Raw genomic sequence first — 19,937 nt, 5'->3', positions numbered from 1 at the left:
GTAGGAGCATTATCACAACAAACCACTCTATAGTAGGGAGCATTATCACAACAAACCACACACTATAGTAGGAGCATTATCACAACAAACCACACTCTATAGTAGGAGCATTATCACAACAAACCACACTCTAAAGTAGGAGCATTATCACAACAAACCACACTCTATAGTAGGATCATTATCACAACAAACCACACTCTATAGTAGGGAGCATTATCACAACAAACCACACTCTATAGTAGGAGCATTATCACAACAAACCACACTCTATAGTAGGAGCATTATCACAGCAAACCACACTCTATAGTAGGGAGCATTATCACAACAAACCACACTCTATAGTAGGGAGCATTATCACAACAAACCACACTCTATAGTAGGAGCATTATCACAACAAACCACTCTATAGTAGGAGCATTATCACAACAAACCACACTCTATAGTAGGAGCATTATCACAGCAAACCACTCTATAGTAGGAGCATTATCACAACAAACCACACTCTATAGTAGGAGCATTATCACAACAAACCACTCTATAGTAGGGAGCATTATCACAACAAACCACACTCTATAGTAGGGAGCCTTATCACAACAAACCACACTATAGTAGGGAGCATTATCACAACAAACCACTCTATAGTAGGGAGCATTATCACAACAAACCACACTCCATAGTAGGATCATTATCACAACAATACACTCTATAGTAGGGAGCATTATCACAACAAACCACACTCTATAGTAGGATCATTATCACAACAAACCACACTCTATAGTAGGGAGCATTATCACAACAAACCACACTCTATAGTAGGAGCATTATCACAACAAACCACTCTATAGTAGGAGCATTATCACAACAAACCACACTCTATAGTTTTAGCATTATCACAACAAACCACTCTATAGTAGGGAGCATTATCACAACAAACCACACTCTATAGTAGGGAGCATTATCACAACAAACCACACTATAGTAGGGAGCATTATCACAGCAAACCACACTCTATAGTAGGAGCATTATCACAACAGACCACACTCTATAGTAGGATCATTATCACAACAAACCACTCTATAGTAGGGAGCATTATCACAACAAACCACACTCTATAGTAGGAGCATTATCACAACAAACCACACTCTAAAGTAGGAGCATTATCACAACAAACCACACTCTATAGTTGGGAGCATTATCACAACAAACCACACTCTATAGTAGGAGCATTATCACAACAAACCACACTCTATAGTAGGAGCATTATCACAACAAACCACACTATAGTAGGAGCATTATCACAACAAACCACACTCTATAGTAGGGAGCATTATCACAACAAACCACACTCTATAGTAGGGAGCATTATCACAACAAACCACTCTATAGTAGGAGCATTATCACAACAAACCACACTCTATAGTAGGATCATTATCACAACAAACCACACCATGGTGGGAGGGAAGACCATGTAGAGTTACAGTATATAGGGCTGACTGGGGGGAAGACCATGTAGAGTTACAGTATATAGGGCTGACTGGGAGGGAAGATCATGTAGAGTTACAGTATATAGGGCTGACTGGGGGGGAAGACCATGTAGAGTTACAGTATATAGGGCTGACTGGGGGGAAGACCGTGTAGAGTTACAGTATATAGGGCTGACTGGGGGGAAGACCATGTAGAGTTACAGTATATAGGGCTGACTGGGGGGGAAGACCATGTAGAGTTACAGTATATAGGGCTGACTGGGAGGGAAGACCATGTATAGTTACAGTATGTAGGGCTGACTGGGAGGGAAGACCATGTAGAGTTACAGTATATAGGGCTGACTGGGAGGGAAGACCATGTAGAGTTACAGTATATAGGGCTGACTGTGGGGAAGACCATGTAGAGTTACAGTATATAGGGCTGACTGTGGGGAAAACCATGTAGAGTTACAGTATATAGGGCTGACTGGGGGGAAGACCATGTAGAGTTACAGTATATAGGGCTGACTGGGGGAAGACCATGTAGAGTTACAGTATATAGGGCTGACTGGGGGGGGAAGACCATGTAGAGTTACAGTATATAGGGCTGACTGGGGGGAAGACCATGTAGAGTTACAGTATATAGGGCTGACTGGGGGGAAGACCATGTAGAGTTACAGTATATAGGGCTGACTGTGGGGAAAACCATGTAGAGTTACAGTATATAGGGCTGACTGGGGGGAAGACCCTGTAGAGTTACAGTATATAGGGCTGACTGGGGGGAAGACCATGTAGAGTTACAGTATATAGGGCTGACTGGGGGGAAGACCATGTAGAGTTACAGTATATAGGGCTGACTGGGGGGAAGACCATGTAGAGTTACAGTATATAGGGCTGACTGGGAGGGAAGACCATGTAGAGTTACAGTATATAGGGCAGACTGGGGGGAAAGACCATGTAGAGTTACAGTATATAGGGCTGACTGGGAGGGAAGACCATGTAGAGTTACAGTATATAGGGCTGACTGGGGGGGAAGACCATGTAGAGTTACAGTATATAGGGCTGACTGGGGGGAAGACCATGTAGAGTTACAGTATATAGGGCTGACTGGGGGGAAGACCATGTAGAGTTACAGTATATAGGGCTGACTGGGAGGGAAGACCATGTAGAGTTACAGTATATAGGGCTGACTATGGGGAAGACCATGTAGAGTTACAGTATATAGGGCTGACTGGGGGGAAGACTGTGTAGAGTTACAGTATATAGGGCTGACTGGGAGGGAAGACCATGTAGAGTTACAGTATATAGGGCTGACTGTGGGGAAGACCATGTAGAGTTACAGTATATAGGGCTGACTGGGGGGGAAGACCATGTAGAGTTACAGTATATAGGGCTGACTGGGGGGAAGACCATGTAGAGTTACAGTATATAGGGCTGACTGTGGGGAAGACCATGTAGAGTTACAGTATATAGGGCTGACTATGGGGAAGACCATGTAGAGTTACAGTATATAGGGCTGACTGGGGGGAAGACCATGTAGAGTTACAGTATATAGGGCTGACTGGGGGGGAAGACCATGTAGAGTTACAGTATATAGGGCTGACTGGGGGGAAGACCATGTAGAGTTACAGTATATAGGGCTGACTGGGGGGAAGACCATGTAGAGTTACAGTATATAGGGCTGACTGGGGGGAAGACCATGTAGAGTTACAGTATATAGGGCTGACTGGGGGGGAAGACCATGTAGAGTTACAGTATATAGGGCTGACTGGGGGGAAGACCATGTAGAGTTACAGTATATAGGGCTGACTGGGGGGAAGACCATGTAGAGTTACAGTATATAGGGCTGACTGGGAGGGAAGACCATGTAGAGTTACAGTATATAGGGCTGACTGTGGGGAAGACCATGTAGAGTTACAGTATATAGGGCTGACTGGGGGGGAGACCATGTAGAGTTACAGTATATAGGGCTGACTGGGGGGGAGACCATGTAGAGTTACATTATATAGGGCTGACTGTGGGGGAAGACCATGTAGAGTTACAGTATATAGGGCTGACTGTGGGGAAGACCATGTAGAGTTACAGTATATAGGGCTGACTGTGGGGAAGACCATGTAGAGATACTGTAACTCCACATGGTCTTCCCCCCAGTCAGCCCTATATACTGTAACTCTACATGGTCTTCCCCCCCAGTCAGCCCTATATACTGTAACTCTACATGGTCTTCCCCCCCAGTCAGCCCTATATACTGTAACTCTACATGGTCTTCCCCCCAGTCTGCCCTATATACTGTAACTCTACATGGTCTTCCCTCCCAGTCAGCCCTATATACTGTAACTCTACATGGTCTTCTTATAGTCGGAGCATTATCACAGCAAACCACACTCTATAGTAGGGAGCATTATCACAACAGACCACACTCTATAGTAGGATCATCACAACAAACCACTCTATAGTAGGGAGCATTATCACAACAAACCACACTCTATAGTAGGGAGCATTATCACAACAAACCACACTCTATAGTAGGATCATTATCACAACAAACCACACTCTATAGTAGGAGCATTATCACAACAAACCACACTCTATAGTAGGGAGCATTATCACAACAAACCACACTCTATAGTAGGGAGCATTATCACAACAAACCACACTCTATAGTAGGATCATTATCACAACAATACACTCTATAGTAGGGAGCATTATCACGACAAACCACACTCTATAGTAGGAGCATTATCACAACAAACCACACTCTATAGTAGGAGCATTATCACAACAAACCACTCTATAGTAGGGAGCATTATCACAACAAACCACACTCTATAGTAGGAGCATTATCACAACAAACCACACTCTATAGTAGGAGCATTATCACAACAAACCACACTCTAAAGTAGGAGCATTATCACAACAAACCACACTCTATAGTAGGATCATTATCACAACAAACCACACTCTATAGTAGGGAGCATTATCACAACAAACCACACTCTATAGTAGGAGCATTATCACAACAAACCACACTCTATAGTAGGAGCATTATCACAGCAAACCACACTCTATAGTAGGGAGCATTATCACAACAAACCACACTCTATAGTAGGGAGCATTATCACAACAAACCACACTCTATAGTAGGAGCATTATCACAACAAACCACTCTATAGTAGGAGCATTATCACAACAAACCACACTCTATAGTAGGAGCATTATCACAGCAAACCACTCTATAGTAGGAGCATTATCACAACAAACCACACTCTATAGTAGGAGCATTATCACAACAAACCACTCTATAGTAGGGAGCATTATCACAACAAACCACACTCTATAGTAGGGAGCATTATCACAACAAACCACACTATAGTAGGGAGCATTATCACAACAAACCACTCTATAGTAGGGAGCATTATCACAACAAACCACACTCCATAGTAGGATCATTATCACAACAATACACTCTATAGTAGGGAGCATTATCACAACAAACCACACTCTATAGTAGGATCATTATCACAACAAACCACACTCTATAGTAGGGAGCATTATCACAACAAACCACACTCTATAGTAGGAGCATTATCACAACAAACCACTCTATAGTAGGAGCATTATCACAACAAACCACACTCTATAGTTTTAGCATTATCACAACAAACCACTCTATAGTAGGGAGCATTATCACAACAAACCACACTCTATAGTAGGGAGCATTATCACAACAAACCACACTATAGTAGGGAGCATTATCACAGCAAACCACACTCTATAGTAGGAGCATTATCACAACAGACCACACTCTATAGTAGGATCATTATCACAACAAACCACTCTATAGTAGGGAGCATTATCACAACAAACCACACTCTATAGTAGGAGCATTATCACAACAAACCACACTCTAAAGTAGGAGCATTATCACAACAAACCACACTCTATAGTTGGGAGCATTATCACAACAAACCACACTATAGTAGGAGCATTATCACAACAAACCACACTCTATAGTAGGAGCATTATCACAACAAACCACACTATAGTAGGAGCATTATCACAACAAACCACACTCTATAGTAGGGAGCATTATCACAACAAACCACACTCTATAGTAGGGAGCATTATCACAACAAACCACTCTATAGTAGGAGCATTATCACAACAAACCACACTCTATAGTAGGATCATTATCACAACAAACCACACCATGGTGGGAGGGAAGACCATGTAGAGTTACAGTATATAGGGCTGACTGGGGGGAAGACCATGTAGAGTTACAGTATATAGGGCTGACTGGGAGGGAAGACCATGTAGAGTTACAGTATATAGGGCTGACTGTGGGGAAGACCATGTAGAGTTACAGTATATAGGGCTGACTGGGGGGGAAGACCATGTAGAGTTACAGTATATAGGGCTGACTGGGGGGAAGACCATGTAGAGTTACAGTATATAGGGCTGACTGTGGGGAAGACCATGTAGAGTTACAGTATATAGGGCTGACTGGGAGGGAAGACCATGTAGAGTTACAGTATATAGGGCTGACTGGGAGGGAGACCATGTAGAGTTACAGTATATAGGGCTGACTGGGGGGAAGACCATGTAGAGTTACAGTATATAGGGCTGACTGGGGGGGAAGACCATGTAGAGTTACAGTATATAGGGCTGACTGGGGGGGAAGACCATGTAGAGTTACAGTATATAGGGCTGACTGGGGGGGAAGACCATGTAGAGTTACAGTATATAGGGCTGACTGGGGGGGAAGACCATGTAGAGTTACAGTATATAGGGCTGACTGGGAGGGAAGACCATGTAGAGTTACAGTATATAGGGCTGACTGGGAGGGAAGACCGTGTAGAGTTACAGTATATAGGGCTGACTGGGGGGAAGACCATGTAGAGTTACAGTATATAGGGCTGACTGGGAGGGGGGAAGACCATGTAGAGTTACAGTATATAGGGCTGACTGGGGGGGAAGACCATGTAGAGTTACAGTATATAGGGCTGACTGGGGGGGAAGACCATGTAGAGTTACAGTATATAGGGCTGACTGGGGGGAAGACCATGTAGAGTTACAGTATATAGGGCTGACTGGGGGGAAGACCATGTAGAGTTACAGTATATAGGGCTGACTGGGAGGAAGACCATGTAGAGTTACAGTATATAGGGCTGACTGGGGGGAAGACCATGTAGAGTTACAGTATATAGGGCTGACTGGGAGGGAAGACCATGTAGAGTTACAGTATATAGGGCTGACTGGGGGGAAGACCATGTAGAGTTACAGTATATAGGGCTGACTGGGAGGGAAGACCATGTAGAGTTACAGTATATAGGGCTGACTGGGGGGGAAGACCATGTAGAGTTACAGTATATAGGGCTGACTGGGGGGAAGACCATGTAGAGTTACAGTATATAGGGCTGACTGGGGGGAAGACCATGTAGAGTTACAGTATATAGGGCTGACTGTGGGGAAGACCATGTAGAGTTACAGTATATAGGGCTGACTATGGGGAAGACCATGTAGAGTTACAGTATATAGGGCTGACTGGGGGGAAGACCATGTAGAGTTACAGTATATAGGGCTGACTGGGGGGGAAGACCATGTAGAGTTACAGTATATAGGGCTGACTGGGGGGGAAGACCATGTAGAGTTACAGTATATAGGGCTGACTGGGGGGAAGACCATGTAGAGTTACAGTATATAGGGCTGACTGGGAGGGAAGACCATGTAGAGTTACAGTATATAGGGCTGACTGTGGGGAAGACCATGTAGAGTTACAGTATATAGGGCTGACTGGGGGGGAGACCATGTAGAGTTACAGTATATAGGGCTGACTGGGGGGGAGACCATGTAGAGTTACATTATATAGGGCTGACTGTGGGGGAAGACCATGTAGAGTTACAGTATATAGGGCTGACTGTGGGGAAGACCATGTAGAGTTACAGTATATAGGGCTGACTGTGGGGAAGACCATGTAGAGTTACAGTATATAGGGCTGACTGGGAGGGAAGACCATGTAGAGTTACAGTATATAGGGCTGACTGGGAGGGAAGACCGTGTAGAGTTACAGTATATAGGGCTGACTGGGGGGAAGACCATGTAGAGTTACAGTATATAGGGCTGACTGGGAGGGGGGAAGACCATGTAGAGTTACAGTATATAGGGCTGACTGGGGGGGAAGACCATGTAGAGTTACAGTATATAGGGCTGACTGGGGGGGAAGACCATGTAGAGTTACAGTATATAGGGCTGACTGGGGGGAAGACCATGTAGAGTTACAGTATATAGGGCTGACTGGGGGGAAGACCATGTAGAGTTACAGTATATAGGGCTGACTGGGAGGAAGACCATGTAGAGTTACAGTATATAGGGCTGACTGGGGGGAAGACCATGTAGAGTTACAGTATATAGGGCTGACTGGGAGGGAAGACCATGTAGAGTTACAGTATATAGGGCTGACTGGGGGGAAGACCATGTAGAGTTACAGTATATAGGGCTGACTGGGAGGGAAGACCATGTAGAGTTACAGTATATAGGGCTGACTGGGGGGGAAGACCATGTAGAGTTACAGTATATAGGGCTGACTGGGGGGAAGACCATGTAGAGTTACAGTATATAGGGCTGACTGGGGGGAAGACCATGTAGAGTTACAGTATATAGGGCTGACTGTGGGGAAGACCATGTAGAGTTACAGTATATAGGGCTGACTATGGGGAAGACCATGTAGAGTTACAGTATATAGGGCTGACTGGGGGGAAGACCATGTAGAGTTACAGTATATAGGGCTGACTGGGGGGGAAGACCATGTAGAGTTACAGTATATAGGGCTGACTGGGGGGAAGACCATGTAGAGTTACAGTATATAGGGCTGACTGGGAGGGAAGACCATGTAGAGTTACAGTATATAGGGCTGACTGTGGGGAAGACCATGTAGAGTTACAGTATATAGGGCTGACTGGGGGGGAGACCATGTAGAGTTACAGTATATAGGGCTGACTGGGGGGGAGACCATGTAGAGTTACATTATATAGGGCTGACTGTGGGGGAAGACCATGTAGAGTTACAGTATATAGGGCTGACTGTGGGGAAGACCATGTAGAGTTACAGTATATAGGGCTGACTGTGGGGAAGACCATGTAGAGATACTGTAACTCCACATGGTCTTCCCCCCAGTCAGCCCTATATACTGTAACTCTACATGGTCTTCCCCCCCAGTCAGCCCTATATACTGTAACTCTACATGGTCTTCCCCCCCAGTCAGCCCTATATACTGTAACTCTACATGGTCTTCCCCCCAGTCTGCCCTATATACTGTAACTCTACATGGTCTTCCCTCCCAGTCAGCCCTATATACTGTAACTCTACATGGTCTTCTTATAGTCGGAGCATTATCACAGCAAACCACACTCTATAGTAGGGAGCATTATCACAACAGACCACACTCTATAGTAGGATCATTATCACAACAAACCACTCTATAGTAGGGAGCATTATCACAACAAACCACACTCTATAGTAGGGAGCATTATCACAACAAACCACACTCTATAGTAGGATCATTATCACAACAAACCACACTCTATAGTAGGAGCATTATCACAACAAACCACACTCTATAGTAGGGAGCATTATCACAACAAACCACACTCTATAGTAGGGAGCATTATCACAACAAACCACACTCTATAGTAGGATCATTATCACAACAATACACTCTATAGTAGGGAGCATTATCACGACAAACCACACTCTATAGTAGGAGCATTATCACAACAAACCACACTCTATAGTAGGAGCATTATCACAACAAACCACTCTATAGTAGGGAGCATTATCACAACAAACCACACTCTATAGTAGGAGCATTATCACAACAAACCACACTCTATAGTAGGAGCATTATCACAACAAACCACACTCTAAAGTAGGAGCATTATCACAACAAACCACACTCTATAGTAGGATCATTATCACAACAAACCACACTCTATAGTAGGGAGCATTATCACAACAAACCACACTCTATAGTAGGAGCATTATCACAACAAACCACACTCTATAGTAGGAGCATTATCACAGCAAACCACACTCTATAGTAGGGAGCATTATCACAACAAACCACACTCTATAGTAGGGAGCATTATCACAACAAACCACACTCTATAGTAGGAGCATTATCACAACAAACCACTCTATAGTAGGAGCATTATCACAACAAACCACACTCTATAGTAGGAGCATTATCACAGCAAACCACTCTATAGTAGGAGCATTATCACAACAAACCACACTCTATAGTAGGAGCATTATCACAACAAACCACTCTATAGTAGGGAGCATTATCACAATAAACCACACTCTATAGTAGGGAGCATTATCACAACAAACCACACTATAGTAGGGAGCATTATCACAACAAACCACTCTATAGTAGGGAGCATTATCACAACAAACCACACTCCATAGTAGGATCATTATCACAACAATACACTCTATAGTAGGGAGCATTATCACAACAAACCACACTCTATAGTAGGATCATTATCACAACAAACCACACTCTATTCATAGCACGTCATAGTACATATGTGTAGCATAGTAGTATAGATGTATAGCTTATATGTATAGTTTCATTATAGATATTCCACTGTTAACTTTCTTAGCTACGCATGTTTCATGATAAATGTCTGACTGGGGGGGAAGACCATGTAGAGTTACAGTATATAGGGCTGACTGGGGGGAAGACCATGTAGAGTTACAGTATATAGGGCTGACTGGGGGGAAGACCATGTAGAGTTACAGTATATAGGGCTGACTGTGGGGAAGACCATGTAGAGTTACAGTATATAGAGCGCCGCAGTGACGTCAGAGCCAGACCCAGAAGTAAAAATCCCATTCACCTGGACCATAGGGAATTCTCGTATCAGCCATAATATCGTAACAATTCCATGTACACTTACCATTGTGGTCGTGGTTGTAAAATGGTTCTATATGCTCCTGTAGAAACCCCAAGCATGCATGCTATCACTCTAGTTTTAGTAAAAACGATCTTTATGCGCGACCTCACGGAGAAGTACTTCATTACCCAGAATGCTAAAGTCCAAACATCCGGTGATGTCGACGTCTGTGATTGGTGGAGGTTGCGGTTTCCGTGGAAATCGTTACTGCCCCCTGTTGACCCGCCATATTAGAACACTAGTATTTTAATACCGTTTACAGGTATACGTGCAGGTACAATGATTTCTTTATCGAATATGTTACGGTATTTTAAAAATGAAGAAAAGATTGTCCGCCGCGGTGAAAACCACTATGAGTCTGGCCATGTCCTGGCATGTTCTTTTTCACAAGGCCAGCTTATTGGCTCTGTAAGAGCCAGTATGAAGAACAAGACATACAAAGTTATGGTGAGTTCAGAATTAGTAACTAACGTTTATCTATCTACGTCTACATAAATCAAACTGACTCAAACAATTCATGTTATAGTGGGAATTACAAATTAATTAACGAATTAATAAACAGCAGGGGAGAACACAAGTACCAGCCAGAAGTAACAACACTATTTATGATGACTGATGTTAAAATACAGTAGTGTACAGCAGGAGATCTCACACACACACAGTCACACACACACACACACACACACACATTAATATTTTAATGGCCAGTGGTGCATGTACTCAATTTGTTTTAGTAAAAAAAGTAAAAGTATCAATATTGCAATGTAGAAATACTCTGTTAAGTACAGTCAAGGTAATCAGAAGTTACTTGTAGTACTCATTGTGCAGAATGTCATGTTTCACAAGTTATTATATGTATACAATTTATCACAAAACAATGAGACATGTTGTAAGCTTGTAGATTGGCTATAAGTGTATATTTTGTAATAATAACCAAAATCTATAAAGTAACTAACTGCCTGGTAACTAAGGTTTTCAATTAATTGTAGTCGAGTAACACAAAATACATTATACATTATTTAAATCATGAGGTACCTTTGGATTTATATAAAATGTAATGATTAGGTAAGAACATAAGCTATCCATTACATTGAAGCTGTGATTGTTATTTTTGTTATCAAGTATCAAACATTGAAGCTGTGATATCATCGTATACGTCTCGTCCATAATGTGAACGCCGACTTGTTCTTCGGGAAAGTGTGGAAACGGCAAATATTGACCCCAGGCCGGTGGTTGCAGTCGGGAACAAAGCACTGCACCATACTTATGTTATGGTACAAAAGAACAGATAAACTTTTTAATGTAGACTAGAAACTATAATCAAAGAACAAACACTACACGACTGACGACTCCAGTGCACAACGCGGGCAATTTCTCATTCCAGCCTTCCAGGAAGTGAACGTCAGTCGCAATGCTTCATGGGAGTGTAGTTTCAGCATTTTGGACAAAAAGTATGTACACAGTGTTGTACCCTGCCCCTTTTTTCTTCTTTCTGATTATTTATTCGGTGCAAAAATTTTAGTTTATTGTCATGATTTCTCACGACTCGAGTTGGCTTTGTACGAGCCTTAAAAGGTCTTTAAATAAATACGGACTGAATTGGCTATGACTGAAATGAATGGTAAGTTACTTCCTGGGCCGTTCGTCCGTTCTGAGAGGGGGAGGGACTGCGACGCTCTATAGGGCTGACTATGGGGAAGACCATGTAGAGTTACAGTATATAGGGCTGACTGGGGGGAAGACCATGTAGAGTTACAGTATATAGGGCTGACTGGGGGGGAAGACCATGTAGAGTTACAGTATATAGGGCTGACTGGGGGGAAGACCATGTAGAGTTACAGTATATAGGGCTGACTGGGAGGGAAGACCATGTAGAGTTACAGTATATAGGGCTGACTGTGGGGAAGACCATGTAGAGTTACAGTATATAGGGCTGACTGGGGGGGAGACCATGTAGAGTTACAGTATATAGGGCTGACTGGGGGGGAGACCATGTAGAGTTACATTATATAGGGCTGACTGTGGGGGAAGACCATGTAGAGTTACAGTATATAGGGCTGACTGTGGGGAAGACCATGTAGAGTTACAGTATATAGGGCTGACTGTGGGGAAGACCATGTAGAGTTACAGTATATAGGGCTGACTGGGAGGGAAGACCATGTAGAGTTACAGTATATAGGGCTGACTGGGAGGGAAGACCGTGTAGAGTTACAGTATATAGGGCTGACTGGGGGGAAGACCATGTAGAGTTACAGTATATAGGGCTGACTGGGAGGGGGGAAGACCATGTAGAGTTACAGTATATAGGGCTGACTGGGGGGGAAGACCATGTAGAGTTACAGTATATAGGGCTGACTGGGGGGGAAGACCATGTAGAGTTACAGTATATAGGGCTGACTGGGGGGAAGACCATGTAGAGTTACAGTATATAGGGCTGACTGGGGGGAAGACCATGTAGAGTTACAGTATATAGGGCTGACTGGGAGGAAGACCATGTAGAGTTACAGTATATAGGGCTGACTGGGGGGAAGACCATGTAGAGTTACAGTATATAGGGCTGACTGGGAGGGAAGACCATGTAGAGTTACAGTATATAGGGCTGACTGGGGGGAGGACCATGTAGAGTTACAGTATATAGGGCTGACTGGGAGGGAAGACCATGTAGAGTTACAGTATATAGGGCTGACTGGGGGGGAAGACCATGTAGAGTTACAGTATATAGGGCTGACTGGGGGGAAGACCATGTAGAGTTACAGTATATAGGGCTGACTGGGGGGAAGACCATGTAGAGTTACAGTATATAGGGCTGACTGTGGGGAAGACCATGTAGAGTTACAGTATATAGGGCTGACTATGGGGAAGACCATGTAGAGTTACAGTATATAGGGCTGACTGGGGGGAAGACCATGTAGAGTTACAGTATATAGGGCTGACTGGGGGGGAAGACCATGTAGAGTTACAGTATATAGGGCTGACTGGGGGGAAGACCATGTAGAGTTACAGTATATAGGGCTGACTGGGAGGGAAGACCATGTAGAGTTACAGTATATAGGGCTGACTGTGGGGAAGACCATGTAGAGTTACAGTATATAGGGCTGACTGGGGGGGAGACCATGTAGAGTTACAGTATATAGGGCTGACTGGGGGGGAGACCATGTAGAGTTACATTATATAGGGCTGACTGTGGGGGAAGACCATGTAGAGTTACAGTATATAGGGCTGACTGTGGGGAAGACCATGTAGAGTTACAGTATATAGGGCTGACTGTGGGGAAGACCATGTAGAGATACTGTAACTCCACATGGTCTTCCCCCCAGTCAGCCCTATATACTGTAACTCTACATGGTCTTCCCCCCCAGTCAGCCCTATATACTGTAACTCTACATGGTCTTCCCCCCCAGTCAGCCCTATATACTGTAACTCTACATGGTCTTCCCCCCAGTCTGCCCTATATACTGTAACTCTACATGGTCTTCCCTCCCAGTCAGCCCTATATACTGTAACTCTACATGGTCTTCTTATAGTCGGAGCATTATCACAGCAAACCACACTCTATAGTAGGGAGCATTATCACAACAGACCACACTCTATAGTAGGATCATTATCACAACAAACCACTCTATAGTAGGGAGCATTATCACAACAAACCACACTCTATAGTAGGGAGCATTATCACAACAAACCACACTCTATAGTAGGATCATTATCACAACAAACCACACTCTATAGTAGGAGCATTATCACAACAAACCACACTCTATAGTAGGGAGCATTATCACAACAAACCACACTCTATAGTAGGGAGCATTATCACAACAAACCACACTCTATAGTAGGATCATTATCACAACAATACACTCTATAGTAGGGAGCATTATCACGACAAACCACACTCTATAGTAGGAGCATTATCACAACAAACCACACTCTATAGTAGGAGCATTATCACAACAAACCACTCTATAGTAGGGAGCATTATCACAACAAACCACACTCTATAGTAGGAGCATTATCACAACAAACCACACTCTATAGTAGGAGCATTATCACAACAAACCACACTCTAAAGTAGGAGCATTATCACAACAAACCACACTCTATAGTAGGATCATTATCACAACAAACCACACTCTATAGTAGGGAGCATTATCACAACAAACCACACTCTATAGTAGGAGCATTATCACAACAAACCACACTCTATAGTAGGAGCATTATCACAGCAAACCACACTCTATAGTAGGGAGCATTATCACAACAAACCACACTCTATAGTAGGGAGCATTATCACAACAAACCACACTCTATAGTAGGAGCATTATCACAACAAACCACTCTATAGTAGGAGCATTATCACAACAAACCACACTCTATAGTAGGAGCATTATCACAGCAAACCACTCTATAGTAGGAGCATTATCACAACAAACCACACTCTATAGTAGGAGCATTATCACAACAAACCACTCTATAGTAGGGAGCATTATCACAATAAACCACACTCTATAGTAGGGAGCATTATCACAACAAACCACACTATAGTAGGGAGCATTATCACAACAAACCACTCTATAGTAGGGAGCATTATCACAACAAACCACACTCCATAGTAGGATCATTATCACAACAATACACTCTATAGTAGGGAGCATTATCACAACAAACCACACTCTATAGTAGGATCATTATCACAACAAACCACACTCTATTCATAGCACGTCATAGTACATATGTGTAGCATAGTAGTATAGATGTATAGCTTATATGTATAGTTTCATTATAGATATTCCACTGTTAACTTTCTTAGCTACGCATGTTTCATGATAAATGTCTGACTGGGGGGGAAGACCATGTAGAGTTACAGTATATAGGGCTGACTGGGGGGAAGACCATGTAGAGTTACAGTATATAGGGCTGACTGGGGGGAAGACCATGTAGAGTTACAGTATATAGGGCTGACTGTGGGGAAGACCATGTAGAGTTACAGTATATAGGGCTGACTATGGGGAAGACCATGTAGAGTTACAGTATATAGGGCTGACTGGGGGGAAGACCATGTAGAGTTACAGTATATAGGGCTGACTGGGGGGGAAGACCATGTAGAGTTACAGTATATAGGGCTGACTGGGGGGAAGACCATGTAGAGTTACAGTATATAGGGCTGACTGGGAGGGAAGACCATGTAGAGTTACAGTATATAGGGCTGACTGTGGGGAAGACCATGTAGAGTTACAGTATATAGGGCTGACTGGGGGGGAGACCATGTAGAGTTACAGTATATAGGGCTGACTGGGGGGGAGACCATGTAGAGTTACATTATATAGGGCTGACTGTGGGGGAAGACCATGTAGAGTTACAGTATATAGGGCTGACTGTGGGGAAGACCATGTAGAGTTACAGTATATAGGGCTGACTGTGGGGAAGACCATGTAGAGTTACAGTATATAGGGCTGACTGGGAGGGAAGACCATGTAGAGTTACAGTATATAGGGCTGACTGGGAGGGAAGACCGTGTAGAGTTACAGTATATAGGGCTGACTGGGGGGAAGACCATGTAGAGTTACAGTATATAGGGCTGACTGGGAGGGGGGAAGACCATGTAGAGTTACAGTATATAGGGCTGACTGGGGGGGAAGACCATGTAGAGTTACAGTATATAGGGCTGACTGGGGGGGAAGACCATGTAGAGTTACAGTATATAGGGCTGACTGGGGGGAAGACCATGTAGAGTTACAGTATATAGGGCTGACTGGGGGGAAGACCATGTAGAGTTACAGTATATAGGGCTGACTGGGAGGAAGACCATGTAGAGTTACAGTATATAGGGCTGACTGGGGGGAAGACCATGTAGAGTTACAGTATATAGGGCTGACTGGGAGGGAAGACCATGTAGAGTTACAGTATATAGGGCTGACTGGGGGGAAGACCATGTAGAGTTACAGTATATAGGGCTGACTGGGAGGGAAGACCATGTAGAGTTACAGTATATAGGGCTGACTGGGGGGGAAGACCATGTAGAGTTACAGTATATAGGGCTGACTGGGGGGAAGACCATGTAGAGTTACAGTATATAGGGCTGACTGGGGGGAAGACCATGTAGAGTTACAGTATATAGGGCTGACTGTGGGGAAGACCATGTAGAGTTACAGTATATAGGGCTGACTATGGGGAAGACCATGTAGAGTTACAGTATATAGGGCTGACTGGGGGGAAGCCATGTAGAGTTACAGTATATAGGGCTGACTGGGGGGGAAGACCATGTAGAGTTACAGTATATAGGGCTGACTGGGGGGAAGACCATGTAGAGTTACAGTATATAGGGCTGACTGGGAGGGAAGACCATGTAGAGTTACAGTATATAGGGCTGACTGTGGGGAAGACCATGTAGAGTTACAGTATATAGGGCTGACTGGGGGGGAGACCATGTAGAGTTACAGTATATAGGGCTGACTGGGGGGGAGACCATGTAGAGTTACATTATATAGGGCTGACTGTGGGGGAAGACCATGTAGAGTTACAGTATATAGGGCTGACTGTGGGGAAGACCATGTAGAGTTACAGTATATAGGGCTGACTGTGGGGAAGACCATGTAGAGATACTGTAACTCCACATGGTCTTCCCCCCCAGTCAGCCCTATATACTGTAACTCTACATGGTCTTCCCCCCCAGTCAGCCCTATATACTGTAACTCTACATGGTCTTCCCCCCCAGTCAGCCCTATATACTGTAACTCTACATGGTCTTCCCCCCAGTCTGCCCTATATACTGTAACTCTACATGGTCTTCCCTCCCAGTCAGCCCTATATACTGTAACTCTACATGGTCTTCTTATAGTCGGAGCATTATCACAGCAAACCACACTCTATAGTAGGGAGCATTATCACAACAGACCACACTCTATAGTAGGATCATTATCACAACAAACCACTCTATAGTAGGGAGCATTATCACAACAAACCACACTCTATAGTAGGGAGCATTATCACAACAAACCACACTCTATAGTAGGATCATTATCACAACAAACCACACTCTATAGTAGGAGCATTATCACAACAAACCACACTCTATAGTAGGGAGCATTATCACAACAAACCACACTCTATAGTAGGGAGCATTATCACAACAAACCACACTCTATAGTAGGATCATTATCACAACAATACACTCTATAGTAGGGAGCATTATCACGACAAACCACACTCTATAGTAGGAGCATTATCACAACAAACCACACTCTATAGTAGGAGCATTATCACAACAAACCACTCTATAGTAGGGAGCATTATCACAACAAACCACACTCTATAGTAGGAGCATTATCACAACAAACCACACTCTATAGTAGGAGCATTATCACAACAAACCACACTCTAAAGTAGGAGCATTATCACAACAAACCACACTCTATAGTAGGAGCATTATCACAACAAACCACACTCTATAGTAGGAGCATTGTCATAACAAACCACACTCTATAGTTTGAGCATTATCACAACAAACCACACTCTATAGTAGGAGCATTATCACAACAAACCACACTCTATAGTAGGAGCATTATCACAACAAACCACACTCTATAGTAGGGAGCATTATCACAACAAACCACACTCTATAGTAGGAGCATTATCACAACAAACCACACTCTATAGTAGGAGCATTATCACAACAAAACCACACTCTATAGTAGGGGGCATTATCACAGCAAACCACACTCTATAGTAGGGAGCATTATCACAACAAACCACACTCTATAGTAGGGAGCATTATCACAACAAACCACACTCTATAGTAGGGAGCATTATCACAACAAACCACTCTATAGTAGGGAGCATTATCACAACAAACCACACTCTATAGTAGGAGCATTATCACAACAAACCACACTCTATAGTAGGGAGCATTATCACAACAAACCACTCTATAGTAGGGAGCATTATCACAACAAACCACACTCTATAGTAGGGAGCATTATCACAACAAACCACACTATAGTAGGGAGCATTATCACAACAAACCACTCTATATTAGGGAGCATTATCACAACAAACCACACTCTATAGTCGGAGCATTATCACAGCAAACCACACTCTATAGTAGGGAGCATTATCACAACAGACCACACTCTATAGTAGGATCATTATCACAACAAACCACTCTATAGTAGGGAGCATTATCACAACAAACCACACTCTAAAGTAGGAGCATTATCACAACAAACCACACTCTATAGTAGGATCATTATCACAACAAACCACACTCTATAGTAGGAGCATTATCACAACAAACCACACTCTATAGTTTGAGCATTATCACAACAAACCACACTCTATAGTAGGGGGCATTATCACAACAAACCACACTCTATAGTAGGGAGCATTATCACAACAAAACCACACTCTATAGTAGGAGCATTATCACAACAAACCACTCTATAGTAAGGAGCATTATCACAACAAACCACACTCTATAGTAGGGAGCATTATCACAACAAACCACTCTATAGTAGGTAGCATTATCACAACAAACCACACTCTATAGTAGGAGCATTATCACAACAAAACCACACTCTATAGTAGGGAGCATTATCACAACAAACCACACTCTATAGTAGGGAGCATTATTACAACAAACCACACTATAGTAGGGAGCATTATCACAACAAACCACACTCTATAGTAGGGAGCATTATCACAACAAACCACACTCTATAGTAGGAGCATTATCACAACAAACCACACTCTATAGTAGGAGCATTATCATAACAAACCACACTCTATAGTTTGAGCATTATCACAACAAACCACACTCTATAGTAGGAGCATTATCACAACAAACCACACTCTATAGTAGGAGCATTATCACAACAAACCACACTCTATAGTAGGGAGCATTATCACAACAAACCACACTCTATAGTAGGAGCATTATCACAACAAACCACACTCTATAGTAGGAGCATTATCACAACAAAACCACACTCTATAGTAGGGGGCATTATCACAGCAAACCACACTCTATAGTAGGGAGCATTATCACAACAAACCACACTCTATAGTAGGGAGCATTATCACAACAAACCACACTCTATAGTAGGGAGCATTATCACAACAAACCACTCTATAGTAGGGAGCATTATCACAACAAACCACACTCTATAGTAGGAGCATTATCACAACAAACCACACTCTATAGTAGGGAGCATTATCACAACAAACCACTCTATAGTAGGGAGCATTATCACAACAAACCACACTCTATAATAGGGAGCATTATCACAACAAACCACACTATAGTAGGGAGCATTATCACAACAAACCACTCTATATTAGGGTATCACAACAAACCACACTCTATAGTCGGAGCATTATCACAGCAAACCACACTCTATAGTAGGGAGCATTATCACAACAGACCACACTCTATAGTAGGATCATTATCACAACAAACCACTCTATAGTAGGGAGCATTATCACAACAAACCACACTCTAAAGTAGGAGCATTATCACAACAAA

The sequence above is a fragment of the Protomyctophum bolini genome, assembly GCF_963924005.1.
Source record: "Protomyctophum bolini genome assembly, chromosome: 12".
Classification (NCBI taxonomy): Eukaryota; Metazoa; Chordata; class Actinopteri; order Myctophiformes; family Myctophidae; genus Protomyctophum; species Protomyctophum bolini.
The sequence above is the reverse complement of the archived record's forward strand: the minus strand, read 5'-3'. Positions refer to the sequence as shown.